This window comes from Siniperca chuatsi, linkage group LG22 (genome assembly GCF_020085105.1).
Source record: "Siniperca chuatsi isolate FFG_IHB_CAS linkage group LG22, ASM2008510v1, whole genome shotgun sequence".
Classification (NCBI taxonomy): domain Eukaryota; kingdom Metazoa; phylum Chordata; class Actinopteri; order Centrarchiformes; family Sinipercidae; genus Siniperca; species Siniperca chuatsi.
This window is the reverse complement of record NC_058063.1, coordinates 4,680,152-4,697,039: the sequence shown is the minus strand read 5'-3', so window position 1 is coordinate 4,697,039 and position 16,888 is coordinate 4,680,152. Positions and strand designations below refer to the sequence as shown.

Sequence of the window (16,888 nt, the reverse complement as noted above, 5' to 3'; positions counted from 1 at the left end):
GAAATTGACGCTTACCAGTCCATATCCCTAGAGTATCCCTAATTTCTCCCATACCCGATAGTACCGTTGTGTACCTGGCAAGAAAATACCTGGTTGCTTCTTCTGTTACCCAAGGGTTATCAATGTGCACTGTAACGATACGCTTACGGGTGCGACAGAGGCTTTGCACCTGAAAGCCTTTCATCGGGCCATCAACCAAACGAGATGCCAGCCCTGTTACCTCCTCCATCTTGCTGATGGTAAAAAATGTGACATTGTAGTACTTCTCCTTTGCGTTCTTCTGCAAACACAGAAGATCATCCGTGTTGAGTCCCAAAGCTCCAAAAAGAATGGTTTGCCCAAACACTTTCCTCTCCATGAGTTCTTCATCACTTTTCCAAACAAATCTAACAGTATTTTTCAGCACAGTAAGTAGCTGCTGTGAATTAGCTGATGAATTTGACATCTTAAAGTCATCAGTGGTCCCTCCTCAACGCACTTGATCTTAGCCAAAAGACCGAGAAGCGATGAGCCCCAATGCTTCGCTTCCGTAGCCCACCCCCTGGAATGCTTCTCCCTTGCCCTGGTGCAGCCTTTCGTTGCTGCGCATAACAATGGATGCTTCTCAGCACCGCCTCACAAGCGCCCCACGCCCCGATATCGCCTAGGACAGATCTTTTGCTTTTCACAGACGCGCAAGGCTCGGCCAAACGGCAAACCCTGCCAAAAATAGGTGTAACTCGTGGGCGTTCCTCTCCACGGAAGTCTTTAGTAAAAGGCGAAAGACTTGTACGTTATGAAGAGAAACCCGAGTGAGTGCAGGCCTCGCCTCAAGAGCAGCCGGCGAGCCTAGCGGCCCCAGTCACTACCCTCCGCGGTAAGCCTCACTCTGCTGATGGAGTCCCAAATACCAGGCCACGCCCATTCCCCCTAACCGCATTATCCCAGGCTCCATCCAATCGGATTGCGGAGAAATTAGGGCCTGGCTTTTAACATCAGAAGTACTCACTTGCTTGCTCTTGCAAGCCAAGCCCTCGGCGACGAGTGAGAGAAAGGGAGGGAAAATGCAGGGCACATTTAACAGGTATTGTATGCCGGTCGCAATGGGGCAATATCCCCTGCCAGTTTGTCTGCCAATCCAAAGCGCAAATCTCGCTGCATTTTGAGGCTTCGCCTGGCTGTCGATTCTGCGCCGCGTCGCGCCCGATACACAGTGATTTGAAACTTGCGATTTGAGTATTGTAGCTAAACAATTGCAGTTTTGAGTGGACTTCAGATTAGGCTTAGACGGTTTCAAGGTATTATTGTATACCAGGGTATTTAGAAAACCTGACGGTATGATTTTAAATACAGTTAAAAACACAGATGCTCCTCTTTCTGGTGGATCGATCATATTGGCTCTTAGATCGTTAATTTTGTATGCTCTCATTTCGGATTTGAGTGGGTATGTTTCCTTAAAAGATGCTCTGTGCTTTGTCTCGTAACATCAGTGGCGATTCACATTGCTGCTTTTAACAAACGGCATGGTCTGCCCGTGGGAAGAACGAACATGTAAGAGTCTGTCCATTCTGGATAAAAGCTCTCATTTCGCTGTCTACTTTTCTCTTTTTAGAGCACGGCATGTGAAATTATTTCTCTGACTCACTTATTACTCTGACTGTCTCATCTCGTCTCCCCTGTGTCACAGAGGCAATGTGTATCTCACTCACTGAGTCGAGTCGCAATGCACAGATTTGATTGGCTGAGTAGCATCATGTGAGATGATTCAGGGCCGCTAAACCAGTGCTGTAAAGGCTAGAAAAGCTGCGCCGGATCAAATAGAAACACTCTGGCATGCTACAATGACTTTTAACACCAGCAGCTCCACTTTTGCATTATGTTTTTTGTTTTTATTTAACGTCATATACTGGGCAAAACAGATAACACTCAAGCCTACTTGAGATATTGTCATTGTTAAAAAAAACAAACATTTTCTGATGTTTATTTTTCAGAAAGTACACCAGTGCTCCAGTGACAGTGACAGTACCGTTATCCTTGACCCCACCCCAGCTGATGTTGACAAGGACACAAGTTTACCTGAGCTCAGAAGAACCAACAGTGTAATTGTAAGTTTGTTTGCAAAACTTCACATACTAAAATAGTTGTCAGTTGACTGCTATCACTGATATCACTCTATGCAGTTTTTCCTGCATAGAGGACAAAGTGAATATAAAGTAACAGCCAAAGTTTTGCCACCTTGACAAAAGTCTAATTGGTGTTGAAAAATACCATTACAATAATTGCAATATTTGGATTTCTGTCATTTACATCTGCTATGGTGGCACTACTTGCTGGTGCTGAATCCTTCAGACAGTGCACCTGAAGCACAGTGCATACTTTAGTAGTAGCCTACCTTACTAAGAGCCATTCACACTGCCCTTCATCTTCAAAAGGTGCGGGAAAACACTCAATGAGACATGAAAGCTGTTGGGCAAAGATAATTTACCCATGTAAAAATCACGTCTTCTGTTTACATTAAAATGACATTTGCATTTTTACCACCACAGTTTTCCATTGTTAAAGGAAAAATAGCCATTATTATTATTTACCATTAGTATGAATACGAAAAGAAAAGAAATTTTACAATTTATTTTAAACTGGAATGTATTAGTATCAGTGTCTGTAAACAGTAGCTTGACACATAATTTTTAGATTGTTAATATGAGTGCGCTGCCACAGCTAAATACAGCTGTGGCGGCACTGTAGCTCTTTTTCAGAGATGCACTGACTTGTATTGGATATCAGGCTGATACAAAGCTAAAACTGAATATTCGTTATCAGCCATGACTAAAATGTCATAGATATAAGCAATTAATAGGCAATTAATAAATGTATTATTGTGATTTGCAAAGTATGCACACTGTGAATGTTCCACTTGCTTGGATACACAGCAGAAGAATCTCTATCAAGTCCTGAACTCAGCGAAACTGTTCCTCAATCTGCTGAAGAGGCAGACAGTGACAGTTCAGCAGAAGATGTCAAACAGCAAAAAGGTAAGAAGAGGAAGGTACAGAAAACAACTTCAGCTAGGTGTAAGACACATTCTAGTTACCTGGCTCAAAATGACACTGGAGAATCCTCTTCACCTGATAGTTCTGATGTGACGGTCAAGATGCTAAAGAAGATGGTGGCAGACTGTACGACAAAATGTTCTACTGAGTGTTTTGTTCTAAGCCTTTCTCCAAAATGGCACGCCATTTGGAATTAAAACACAATGATAAACCAGAAGTGGCAAGAGCAATTACATTTCCAAAGGGGTCTAAAGATCGAAGAATGCATTTCAGTTTATTGAGAAATAGAGGGAACTGTGCCCATAATAATGAGGTTCTAAAAGAGGGAAAAGGAATGGTGATACCACGTCAACAATCCAGTGTACCTGTAAAAGCCAGAGAGTACCTGCACTGTGTAAACTGTGAGGCTTACCTCAAGAGGAAATCACTATGGAGGCACATGCAGAGATGTCACCTAAACAAGAAAGTCACAGGTTTAAAGCCAGAAAAACTAGAGTCCAGGCCCTTTGTGCATATGTTCAGCCAGTTCCAGACAGTGTAAATAGACAATTTTGGAAACTGGTGCTTGACATGCATGAAGACGAGATAACAAATGTTGTCCGCAAAGAAAAAAGCATACTGAAATTAGGGGAACACCTCTTCAATAAGCATGGGCACAATGTCACAAAACATGAATATGTCAGACAGAAGATGTGTGAGACAGGGTGACTAGTTCTCCAAGGAAAGAAAAATGGCCAGTTGAAGACAGTGTCAGATTAGTTTGTACCGGCTAACTTCCCTCATGTGACGGAAGCAGATAAGAATGTGGCCAGCTTGAATGAGGAAACAAACACGTACAAAACACCATCTTTGGCATTAAAGATAGGCCACAACCTCAAGAAAATAGCTAATACTGTTGAATGTGAAGCAATGATCTCAGATGATGAGAATGCCATTCACAATGTGCAGGTGTTTAAACAAATCTGTGACACTAAATGGACTGAGTGTGTATCATCCCAGGCCCTCAGGAATTTGAGTGAAGTAAAATGGAATGCTTCACAACCTCTTCCCTTTGCTGAAGATGTGAGAAAAATGCACCAGTATCTTGACACACAATGGAAGGAGTGCCAAACAAACCTCAAAGAAGATCCCAGTAAGAAGCACTGGGCAGAACTTGCAAAAACTACACTTTGTGAGATTATCCTTTTCAATCGCAGACAAGAAGGAGAAGTATCCAAGATGTCCCTTAGTGCTTTTACACTGAGAGATACCTCGTTGACTCATCCAGATGCAGAGCTTGCTTTGTCTGACCTTGAGAAGAAGCTTTGTAAGCACTTCCAGCGAATAGAGATAAAAGGCAAAAGTGGACGAAAGGTCCCCATTCTCCTCACACCTGATATGCTGGCATTGATGGAGTTACTTGCCAAGACTCGCCGGAACTGTGATGTGTCTGATGAGAATCGGTTCATGTTTGGGAGACCACAAGCACTCTGTCACTTCAGAGGATCAGATGTAATTCGTCAGATTTCTCGAAGCTGTGGGGCAAACCACCCAGAAGCATTATCCTCCACTAAATTGAGGAAGCACATGGCCACTATGTCAAAAGTTATCAACTTAAAGGATAATGAAATGGATGACTTTGCTGACATCCTGGGCCACGACATCAGAGTTCACCATCACCAGTATTATAGGCTGCCTGAAGGAACATTACAGCTGGCGAAGATAAGTAAAGTTTTAATGGCCCTGGAACAGGGGCAGCTGGCTGAATTTAAAGGTATGAATCTTGATGAGATCAACATTGATCCAGAAGGTAAGGCCTGTGTAAATAACGAAATAATTGTATTTACACAGAGGGGTTTCCCTCCATATAGAATTTTTTGGCAGCTGCAAAAGAGATTTTATCAACTGCTAAAATTCAACAGTCTACCCTCTAGCATTGTGTAGGGACGTGTTCATATTAGCAGCGCAGTCCCAGCTCCAGCCCTACTTCTCTCCCTCTGCCCTTTTGTGCAATGTTGCTTTCTTAAAATGCTTTATATACTATCTAATAGTTTTATCCATATGGTTGCTGTGTTTCTCAGAGGAAATGGCTGTGGTGCATCGGACAGTAAAGATGAGAATGATAGGACTGTGAAGGTTGCTGTGCCTTCTTTATCTTCACAATCATCAGGTAAGTAGGCAATTATTGAGAGGGAATAATAATAATAATTTTGTACATCTAGGAGAAACGTACCATGGGGGCAACTTTATTGAAATTTCGTGTAAATCGGACTTCCTGTTGTCAGTAGGTGGCGCTAAGACTATGACTGAATATTGGCATATAGATGTTCTCAGGCCTGGACTCTTACCCAGCATGTGAAATTTGGGGCAGATTGGACTATGTACACTCAAGTTACAACAACTTCCTGTTTCATGGCGAGACATGTAAATTTGCCCGCCATGCCACAGACACACTGTTCAATGAAAACTCAAAAGCTTCGCAATTTAACATCGTGAACATGTTTTATATACTCTGACCAGATTTGAGGGGGTTCAGATTAACCTCCTAGGAGGAGTTCGTTAAAGTATGGCATGTATGGATTTATATCAAATTCCACACTAAATTCAATATGGCCGACTTCCTGTTGGGTTTAGGTCATGGCACCAAGAGACTTTTTTAAGTCTTGGAATGTCACGTGAATCACAAATTTTGTACATGGGTGAAACGTATTGCAAGGGCTACTCTGTAGAATAACAATAGGGCCTTCGCACCACTCAGGCCCTAATAGCAATAATAATCCTTAGCATAACTATAGGGCTTAAATATAGCCACAAGCGGCGATTTCAGGTTCAAACCTTTTCACGGCCAACAGAAGGAAGCAGCTCTAACGACCCACAAGTAAGTCTCGGGCAGGAACAAGCTGGTTTCAGGCTTTGCTCAGCTGTGCAAAGTCATTTCAGCTAGTTTAATTCTGTTTAAAGACCAATTTACAAGTTGGAGGAGTTATGTGCAAACTAAATTAAAAATACAGTGTATACAGTGGTGTGAAAAAGTGCTGAATTACAAGAATTCTGCAAAGATGAGTGGGCCAAAATTCCTCCACAGCGCTGTAAAAGACTCATTGCAAGTTATCGCAAATGCTTGATTGCAGTTGTTGCTGCTAAGGATGGCCCAACCACTTATTAGGTTTAGGGGGCAATCACTATTTCACACAGGGCCATGTAGGTTTGGATTTTATTTTCCCTTAGTAATAACAACCTTCATTTAAAAGCTGCATTTTGTGTTTACTTGTGTTATCTTTGACTAATATTTAAATTTGTTTGATGATCTGAAACATTTAAGTGTGACAAACATGCAAAAAAAATAAGAAATCAGGAAACATAAAACATAACTGTGTTTTATCACACCTGAGTTAAATTTCTCTAGCCACATCCAGGCCTGATTACTGCCACACCTGTTCTCAATCAAGAAATCACTTAAACAGGACCTGCCTGACAAAGTGAAGTAGACCAAAAGATCTTCAAAAGCTAGACATCATGCAGAGAGATGACTGGTGTGGAGCAGGAAGTAGCAAAGATTAGCAAGAGTGAAGTGAGGAGGACGTTGAAGAGGATGAAGAGTGGAAAGGCAGTTGGTCCTGATGACATACCTGTGGAGGTATGGAAGTGTCTAGGAGAGGTGGCAGTAGAGTTTTGCAGAGAGGCCAGATTGAGGTGGTTTGGACATGTTCAGAGGAGAGACTGTGAATATATTGGTAGAAGGATGCTGAGGTTGGAGCTGCCAGGCAGGAGGTCTAGAGGAAGACCAAAGAGGAGATTTATGGATGTAGTGAGAGAGGACATGAAGTTAATTGGTGTAAGTGAAGAGGATGCAGAGGACAGGGTTAGATGGAGGCACATGATTCGCTGTGGCGACCCCTGAAAGGGAACAGCTGAAAGGAAAAGAAGAAGAGGTTATGAACAAATGTTCACAAATATTGGAGTGCATTGCCAGAGATCGTAGACTAACGGGTTGTGCTAGTGAAGCATTGAAAGGCACATTTTATGAATTAGTTACAATTAGTAATAATCGACAAAAGCGTTTCAAACTGAAAAAATATTGGCTTTTATGTTATATTGCCTAGTAATGTATCAAAACAAGTATATTCAAATAATAAGACATGGCGATACAGGACAAAATTAGCAAAGCCAATAGTTCTGAGAGAGCCCTACGAGGTGGGGGTAATGTATTTCCAATATCCCCAAGTCTGAGCTAGTTTTTCCAGAGATGACACCGACGTGACTGTCTATGATTCTAAAACACAGTTGACATTGACTATAACACTATGTGTCGGATTTTATGATTGTGTACCTAGAATAGTAAAATAATTTAATTTGAAATGCATTCTTCACCAGGCAACATCCTGCATAAGTCTACAGTATAACAATGTTACAATGTTTATTTTTCGGGGTCAGAAGGAACCACTTTAACATTTAACGGCCGATTAGCTGAAATACTACGATTGCGAAACAGCGTTGATATTTCTCTGAAATTTATACGGTCTCTAATGACCGCAGCAGCAAATGCTCAATACAGTGTTAAGATTGTGTCAGCCAGTGTATTTGTAAAAAAGGTTGCACCAATTGTCAGGTTGCCACACAGTAGGGCTCTACAACACGCTAAATATGCTATAGACAGAGTGTCTTTGAAAACATTCTCCATTCCTGATGGGACAAGGGTACACAACCAAGATAATCTCTACATTGGACCGATCCCTAAATTTGTTATAGTTGGATTTCTTGATAATGAGGGATATCCGTGTAGCTAGATACATAACCCGTTTAATTTTGAACACTACAACACAGAGTTTCTATGTCTATATGCAGACGGGCAATCTTACCCTGCAAAGCCATTTCAACCACTTTTTCCGAGAGGACAGTACACAAGAGAGTATTACCAGCTGATACAAACCACCGGTCGCCATCTAAAAGACAGATCTCTGGCCATAACACATCAAGATTTTGGTGGTGGCTATACCTTATTCTGTTTCAACTTAGAGCCTGACGGAGAGTATTCGGGGAATGTTCCATTAATTAAAACAGGCACTGTGCGGTTGGAAGCCTGTTTTAGAACACCTCTGCCCTGAACTGTTAATCTGATATGTTATTCTTTTTTTGATTCAGTTATTGAGATTTCAAACAGGAGACAAGTACTTTTGGATGACTACTAAAAACTATGAATACTATAGAACTGACCAGTATTGTTAGAAGTATCATTAATGGTACAGATTTTTTAGGGGACCATGCATGTGACGAACTCCCAAAACACAACGTTTGTAAATTACCAACTATGTTAATTGTAAACACAATTGGATGGATGGATATTTTTTTTGACAGTTTGGGTAACCCTCCTGACTGACAATTTTCCATCGGAGAGAAACAACTTCCTTGAAAAATTGTGCAGATGTATCTTATTCTGAAAGACAAGTGCAAGATAATCATGCTACGACCTGTGGTCAACATGGTGTGTTTTTTCTATGTCAAATACAAAAGAGGATGTGTGATGTGAACATGTATGGAACTAATCTTGTTTCTAATGACGCTATGGTTTGTTGACGTATGCCATGGATATAATTTCACATGTGTACAATATGGAAAATAGATGTGTAACGATGATAATTTCAAAAAAAAAAGCATTGGAGAACATGATTTATCAATACATGTTTTTTAAAACTTCTTCTAGAATCAGGTCCTTTTTAGCACTGTCATCCACGTCACGTGTGACATCGAAGTTTGATCTACTCGTGTCACTACTTTCACTGGAGGGTTGTGATAAAGTTAATACACCTTTTTCACACTCCCCCTGTCTCACCAGTGACATGCCAGTATTCTACAGAGATACCTATGTACCTATCTAGCATAGCTTTATCCAAATCATTTTGCGCTGTTTGTCTTATGGAACTGTTGCTTTGCTCCTGCTGCTTTAATGAGTCCAACTGATGCTGAGGAACCAAAAACATTTTTTGAGTGTCCTCCATTTCAACGCATATTGAAAAGTCTTGTAATAAAAGGAATAGCTGCTCCTCGTAAGGGTAATAAAAATCCTCCTCCTCTCTGATTGATAGTCTTTTCTTCTTTTTTAAAAGCTTGACTTTTTTATCAGAGACTAGTGTGATGACTTCTTCTTTTTCAGCTGCTTGTACTGTCTGTCTGTTAGAGTGATATTACCTCTCATCACATTGAGAGCTATTTTACACAGAGCGTTAATAATGTCAGGGCTTGCATTACCCACAGTAACCCTTCGCACACTCAGCGGCGATTTATATAACAACTCCAACTATGCCAAATTTCTCTGCATACATGACAACATTGTCAACCCTTTGGCTTTTTCAAAATATATACAACTGGCTGATCTGATAGCAAGGCTGTTCTGAGTCTTAAAAAATCTGGCGTTTTAGCTTTCTAATCTATAAGGAGGTAGCTGTAGGAGGAGCTGGTTGCATCAAAAGCCTCTAAAAAATATTTGGTGTTGCCGGGAAACATCTGTCTACCCAGTAGGGTAATCTGATATTTATCCCTAGGGTTTTTAAACAAAACAAGCTAGTTGGTATTTAAACTAATAGTTCGACTAGGATTTCCTTTGTGGGAAATATTTTCCTTGATATAGACATACATAGACAATCAAGTTCAATAATCATTCAGGTTGTGTTGCTAAGTGAAAGCACCGGCCTGCTTGTACTGCACCTACATTCCTGTGGAAGGGTGCCCATTGTATGAAGAAGCTCTCTGCCTCTCCCGTGCAAAGGTACTCCTAGTTGTGTATACACTCTGGAGCACACGGGGCAGAGGGACCTTCCCCTTTCCTGTGTTCCTAGTGCATGAATTAGCTTACTCTTTGGTCGCAAGTAATATGTTTCCTGATTAATGCATATAGTGTTGTAACAAACCCTATATTTTTTATATATTTTAGAACATACTATAGATTATAATAAGTGTCTACAGTTGATGGACATACATGAGAGTTGAGAGAAGAAAATGTGCATGCTCTCTGTACACACGTAATACCAACTGCTGTGGGCTTAGAAGGTCATCCTCACGCGGGTAAAAGCGTGACGGCACAATAATTCATAATCAATCAGAGACTGTCAATGATTTCCGTGTTTTGATTATGGACCAATAGGGCACATTCCAACAACCCGCCAGGAGGAGCATGTTTTGAAAATATAAGTGAATGCACAACTGAGCCTGTTCAGTTGCTTCATGAACCAACTTGGTTTTACGTGCACTTTGTTTTGAAATTACAGTAAAATCTATATTGCATTGGATTCGACTCAAGTGTTTTATTGAAGAAGAATTAAACAGTGTGTGAGAGGACCTGAAGACATCTGGCCCAGCTGAAGGTTTGTTCTCCCACACCTTGAATAAATAGATTTTGCACTAAATATATACAACTGAAATTTCTGTGGTGAATGTATTTGGCGAAAACATTTTGCACTTCTATATTGTTACTCGCTACGTTCATCACGTCATCGATTACAAGTAGATTGTTCTTGTCTGGGAGTTCATCGTCACACAGAGATTCTGGTATGCCGTTCACAAAGTTAATATCTGTTATCTTAAGGAGTTGATTATATAAAGGTTGCCAGCATGAATAAATGTAAACAATATTATCAATCCTGTGTGAAATAACCTTCGCTGAGTTTTCAATAATACTCTTGACAAAATATGTCTTTCCACAATTTGATGGCCCACTCAAAGGATGCTGCAGTCTGCCGTCAACCCCCTGCTCTGTTCTAGTATCCATAAGGTAGTGTAATATAACCAGGCAACACCCTGTGCTTATTGTACACAACCTGGACTTTCTTAAAAACGGTCTAGTTTTTCAGATGAAACTTCTTTTTATCGCATTTGATGGTTTCAGACACAGTTGTCATGTGAGCATCATTGTTTTGATCGGCCACAAAGGCGTGAACCGTACCTACCAACGATGCATGAGTGACTACGGCTGCATTTTTAGCATTTAATGTCACACCTTTGCATTTGACCTGTGTTTTACCATGACGTGTGTGACAGGCGTAGCACTTAGGACACCCGATATAAACTCTGTAATGTAATCTTCCTCAGGAAGGCCATACATGTCACTGTTTATTTCATCCATCATATCACCGAGGTACAGACCTAGGGGAGGGACCCAATCACCAGGCCGCGATGTAAAAACAACGCTGTCAATGTCACAATACAATAAGCGTTCCTGTAATTTATCCAGCAAGCCATAAAGCTTGAGTCTCATGTAAGCAGTGGTGATCACCCGATGTAGGCATTCTGGACCCCCTGCCGTATTCATGACACCATAGCCACCTCACCTCATGAAGCAAAACTGTCTCACATCATAATGATCGCTGGACATCAGCTGTGTAAATCTCTCTGGCTCTGTGATCAACTCACACGACGGCATGTTATCCCTCGTGCTAAACCACTACCTATAAAGTAGTTTATTACAGCTCCTGACAGCTTTGTTGACATGGATTTTATTAGGATCTAGTTTAATGCCTTCCTTTTCTAAATAGTCATCAGTGTCTGCTCTTCAGGTGTTTTGACATGTCCCGGGTAGCCAGATGCCTCTTGCTTGCATTTCAGAAATGTTTTGACTCATTTCTTGAAGAATGTATCTGTCTTGTTGGGGAAATGCCACACCTCATCAATGCTCACAATCTGGTATCCCTTCTCAAATGCTTTTTCAGTGTCAGTGTTCATGACTCCACCACAAGAAAGAGACTGGGCAAAGATGGCCTGCATGGCAGAGTTCCAAGACGAAAACCACTGCTGAGCAAAAAGAACATTAAGGCTTCTATGAGATAATAGTGTTCATTGTGTAGGTATAACCAAATTGTATGTGGATGCAGCGGGTGCTAGTGTGTTTGGAAAGGCTGCAGGTGTTTACATCCAGAGCCTTGATGGAAAACTATCATTTTTTCTTTCAGCTGATTCTCGAATTTGCTGATGTCTAAGAAGGATACTTTGCGTGTGTGTTCAAAACCCATATCGCTGTGCAATTGTTTTGTAAAAGCCATTTTTTCACACTCGATCATGCTGGCCTTAACAAAATGTGCAAGACAAAGAGAGAAACATAGGTTGTCTCCCCGGTTGTTTGGGTTGTACAGAAACCGCCCTTTTTTTGATAAAATCACATCATAAGGAACACTTCCCAATCTTAGACGTCTACCGCCCCCGCTACATCTACCCCGGGCTACAATAACTATAAATTCCAATTCGTCGTCTGTCAGAGATGTGTTATTGCTCTGTATGACCTGAGAAACGTTATAAATAAACAAATCTACATTACCTTGATCATCTGCATTTAAAACTACCTGTACATCGCTAGCCAGGGAGGGACCTCTCAACACCACATTTAAAACACTACCTCATTATTACGCACTTGATTTATACTTAATTCTTGTAATTATGTTGTATGCGAAAAAAGCAAAAATGGCCACTTTCATGAGTAAATCATAATATGAGACATATAATTCTCATAAGACATACAATACATATAAAACAAACATTTTCTATTGGAGTCAATGGGAACTTTTTAGAAGTTTTTTTCCATTTCTTTTCCACATGGGATCATTCTTGCAAATTCTGTTTTCTGTTAAAAAATGGCATGTGCTAATGTGTAAAAAGAAAAATAGTCAAATGCTGTATGTGCTGTGTGTATGAGAAAACGAACGATGGATACAGAAAGTGTTTTTGGCATCAGGCCATTCTTGTGGGTATTTCTCTATAGTGTTGTTGCTGTATGTCGGATGTGATGCTGCTGTTGCTGCAGTGTGAACTATTGATGGGTATAATGCATTTGTTAGCCCACCCACCCAATATCACCACCAGCCATTACTGTATACTATATGTCCGTCTATATCCTCATACAGTATATCATCTATATTTACACTGTGCAACTATCCTGTGAATTTACTGCTTGTATCCTGTGCAGTCCAATCTCTCTGCAATTACCCAATTTACAGGGCAATATTTTTAAGATTTTTTTTGTAGTGAAAGGTGTATATATAGTGTATATAGCATTTATTTTAATTTTATTTGTGTTGTTATTTATTACTCAATCACTCTTTTCCTCTACTTTTGACTCTTGAGCTGCTGTAACTAGTGAATTTCCCTGGTGTGGGATTCACAAATTTTGTCTCATCTTATGCTGGTGGTCTTGGCTGCAATGTATTTTTTATGCTGCTAGATGGAGCCATCACTTCACTTACAGCCAGTCCCAGCCATATTTGTCCTTTTAATGAATGTTGTTAAGAAGGCTTGCAGTTCACATAGAGTTCAGGCCCAGTAGCTCCCCTCAATTTCATTGGACAGCATGTATACGAGCATGCATTAACTGCTATACTGGCACATCGCTTAGTTTGTAGCTAGTTAACTCCATTGAGTTTAATGGATATGTTTGGGATAAAACTTGTCCTGCTGGCTGTATAGGAGGTTATGTGTGTCAGTTAACATGCAAGTATGCTTTATATTTGTGCTTTTCCTGTAAATATAGGATGAGTAACTGTGATCTGACTTGCTAGACTAGATGGCAACATGGTTTAGCAGACAGTGACAGTAACTTGAAAACATACTAGCTTTCATTGTAACTTGAAATTTCTGGTTTATTGTTTATTTCTTAGTGTGAGAATTTGGTGTACTTGTGTGAGTCTTACAAGTTGCTACAAACAAATAGAGGCTTTAGTTCATAGTTTGGCTGTCCATTATATTCTCTTTTGAGATTTATTATATCTGTATATCTGATGTTATATTGATACCCTGTGGACAAAAATGTATAAGACTTTCAGTGTAACTATTTTATTGTATATTGTGTGTTACATTATAGTTAGTTCAGAAGCCCCCTATGAATTGTCAACCAAGGCCAGTTACGTCGCCCGGATTGGCGCTACCGGGGCCCCACCCTGGAGCCAGGCCTGGGGTGGGTGCTCGACGGCGAGCGCCTGGTGGCCGGGCCTTTCCCCACGGGGCCCGGCCGGGCACAGCCCGAAGGAGCGGCGTGGGGCCGTCCTCCCGTGGACCCACCACCCGCGGGAGGATCCGTAAGGGGCGGTGCAGAGAGATCTGGGCGGCAGTCGAAGGCAGGGGCCGGCGACCAGATCTCCGGACACAGAAACTGGCTCTAGGGACATGGAATGTCACTCGTGGGGAAGGAGCCTGAGCTTGTGCGGGAGGTTGAGCGTTACCGGCTAGATATAGTCGGCCTCGCCTCCACGCACAGCCTGGGCTCTGGAACCCGTCTCCTCGAGAGGGCTGGACGCTCCATTTCTCTGGCGTTGCCTGCGGGAGAGGTGGCGGGCTAGTGTGGGCCTGCTCATAGCCCCACAGCTCAGCCGTCACGTGTTGGAGTTTACCCGGTGAGCGAGAGGGTCGCGTCCCTCCGCCTTCGGGTGGGGGACAGGTCTCTCACTGTTGTGGCGGCCTATGGGCCGAACGGCAGTGCAGAGTACCAGGCCTTCTTGGGGTCCCTGGGAGGGGTACTAGACAGTGCACCGCCCGGGGACTCCGTTGTTCTACTGGGGACTTCAACGCCCACGTGGGCAACGACAGTGCCACCTGGAGAGGGGTAATCGGAAGGAACGGCCCCCCTGATCTGAACCCAAGTGGTGTTCAGTTGTTGGACTTCTGTGCTAGTTGCAGTTTGTCCATAACTAACACCATGTTCAAGCACAAGGGTGTCCATCAGTGCACGTGGCACCAGGACACCTAGGGCGGAGGTCGATGATCGACTTTGTTGTCGTATCATCTGACCTCCTCCGCCGCGTGTCTTGGACACTCGGGTGAAGAGAGGGGCGGAGCTGTCAACCGATCACCACCTGGTGGTGAGTTGGATCCGCTGGCAGGGGAGGAAGCCGGACAGACTTGGCAGGCCCAAGCGTATCGTGAGGGTCTGCTGGGAGCGTCTGGCGGAGCCCGCTGTCAGCAGGGTCTACAACTCACACCTCCGGGAGAGCTTCTCCCAGATCCCGGGAGGCTGGGGACATTGAGTCCGAGTGGACCATGTTTTCCACCTCCATTGTCGATGCTCGTAGCTGTGGTCGCAAGGTTTCTGGTGCCTGTCGCGCGGCAATCCCCGAACCCGGTGGTGGGCGCCGGAAGTAAGGGATGCCGTCAGGCTGAAGAAGGAGTCCTATCGGGCCTTGTTGGCTCGTGGGACTCCCGAGGCAGCTGACAGGTACCGGCAGGCTAAGCGTGCTGCAGCCCGTGCGGTCACAGAGGCAAAAACTCAGGATTGGGAGAGGTTCGGAGGCCATGGAGGAGGACTATCGGTCGGCCTCAAAGAAATTCTGGCAAACCGTCCGGACGGCTCAGGAGGGGGAAGCAGTGCTTCACCAACACCGTGCACGGTGCGGGTGGAGAGCTGTTGACCTCGACTGGGGATGTTGTTGGACGGTGGAAGGAATACTTTGAGGATCTCCTCAATCCCGCTGTCACGTCTTCCGAAGAGGAAGCGGAGGCTGGGGACCCGGAGGCGGACTCATCCATCACCCTGGCCGAAGTCACTGAGGTTGTTGGCAAGCTCCTTGGTGGCAAGGCTTCAGGGGTGGATGAGATCCGCCCTGAGTATCTTAAGTCTCTGGATGTTGTGGGACTGTCTTGGCTGACACGTCTCTGCAACATCGCGTGGCGATCTGGGACAGTGCCTCTGGACTGGCAGACCGGGGTGGTGGTCCCTCTGTATAAGAAGGGGACCGGAGGGTGTGTTCCAATCACAGAGGATCACACTTCTCAGCCTCCCGGTAAGGTCTACTCCAGGGTACTGGAGAGGAGAATTCGTCCGATAGTCGAACCTCGGATTCAGGAGGAGCAGAGTGGTTTTCGTCCCCGGTCGTGGAACACTGGACCAGCTCTATACTCTCCATCGGGTGCTCGAGGGTTCATGGGAGTTTGCCCAACCAGTCCACATGTGCTTTGTGGATCTGGAGAAGGCATTCGACCGTGTGCCCCGGGCGCTTTGTGGGGAGTGCTCTGGGAGTATGGGGTCCGGGGCCCTTTGCTAAGGGCTGTCCGGTCCCTGTATAACCGGAGCAGGAGCTGTGTTCGCATTGCCGGCAGTAAGTCAGACCCGTTCGGTGCATGTTGGACTCCGCCAGGGCTGCCCTTTGTCACCGGTTCTGTTCATAATTTATATGGACAGAATTTCTAGGCGCAGTCAGGGGCCGGAGGGTGTCGGTTTGGGAACCACAGGATCTCATCTCTGCTGTTTGCAGATGATGTCGTTCTGATGGCTTCTTCAAACCAGGACCTGCAGCATGCACTGGGACGGTTTGCAGCCGAGTGTGAAGCAGCTGGGATGAGAATCAGCTCTTCCAAATCTGAGGCCATGGTTCTTGACCGGAAAAAGGTGGTTTGCTCTCTTCGGGTAGGTGGGGAGTCCTTGCCTCAAGTGGAGGAGTTCAAGTATCTCGGGGTCTTGTTCACGAGTGAGGGACGGATGGAGCGTGAGATTGACAGGCGGATCGGTACAGCGTCTGCAGTGATGCGGGCGCTGTATCGGACCGTTGTGGTGAAGAAGGAGCTGAGTCGAAAGACAAAGCTCTCGATTTACCGGTCAATCTACGCTCCTGCCCTCACCTATGGTCATGAGCTCTGGGTAGTGACCGAAAGGACAAGATCGCGGATACAAGCGGCCGAAATGGGCTTCCTCCGCCGAGTGGCTGGGCGCTCCCTTAGAGATAGGGTGAGGAGCTCAGTCACACGGGGAGCTCGAGTAGAGCCGCTGCTCCTCCACGTCGAGAGGAGCCAGCTGAGGTGGCTAGGGCATCTGATCCGGATGCCTCCTGGGACGCCTCCCTCGGGAGGTGTTCTGGGCATGTCCCACCGGGAGGCGGCCCCGGGGAAGACCCAGGACACGCTGGAGGGACTATGTC

At 44.0% G+C, this 16,888-nt stretch overlaps 1 non-coding gene across 1 annotated transcript; it reads right to left on the bottom strand.

Annotated features, from left to right (window-relative positions):
• Positions 1-680: 680 nt before the first annotated feature.
• LOC122870818 lies at positions 681-795 on the bottom strand. The gene has a single exon (XR_006376702.1). It is a non-coding gene; the product is annotated as a U5 spliceosomal RNA (small nuclear RNA).
• Between the last annotated feature and the right edge of the window lie 16,093 nt (positions 796-16,888).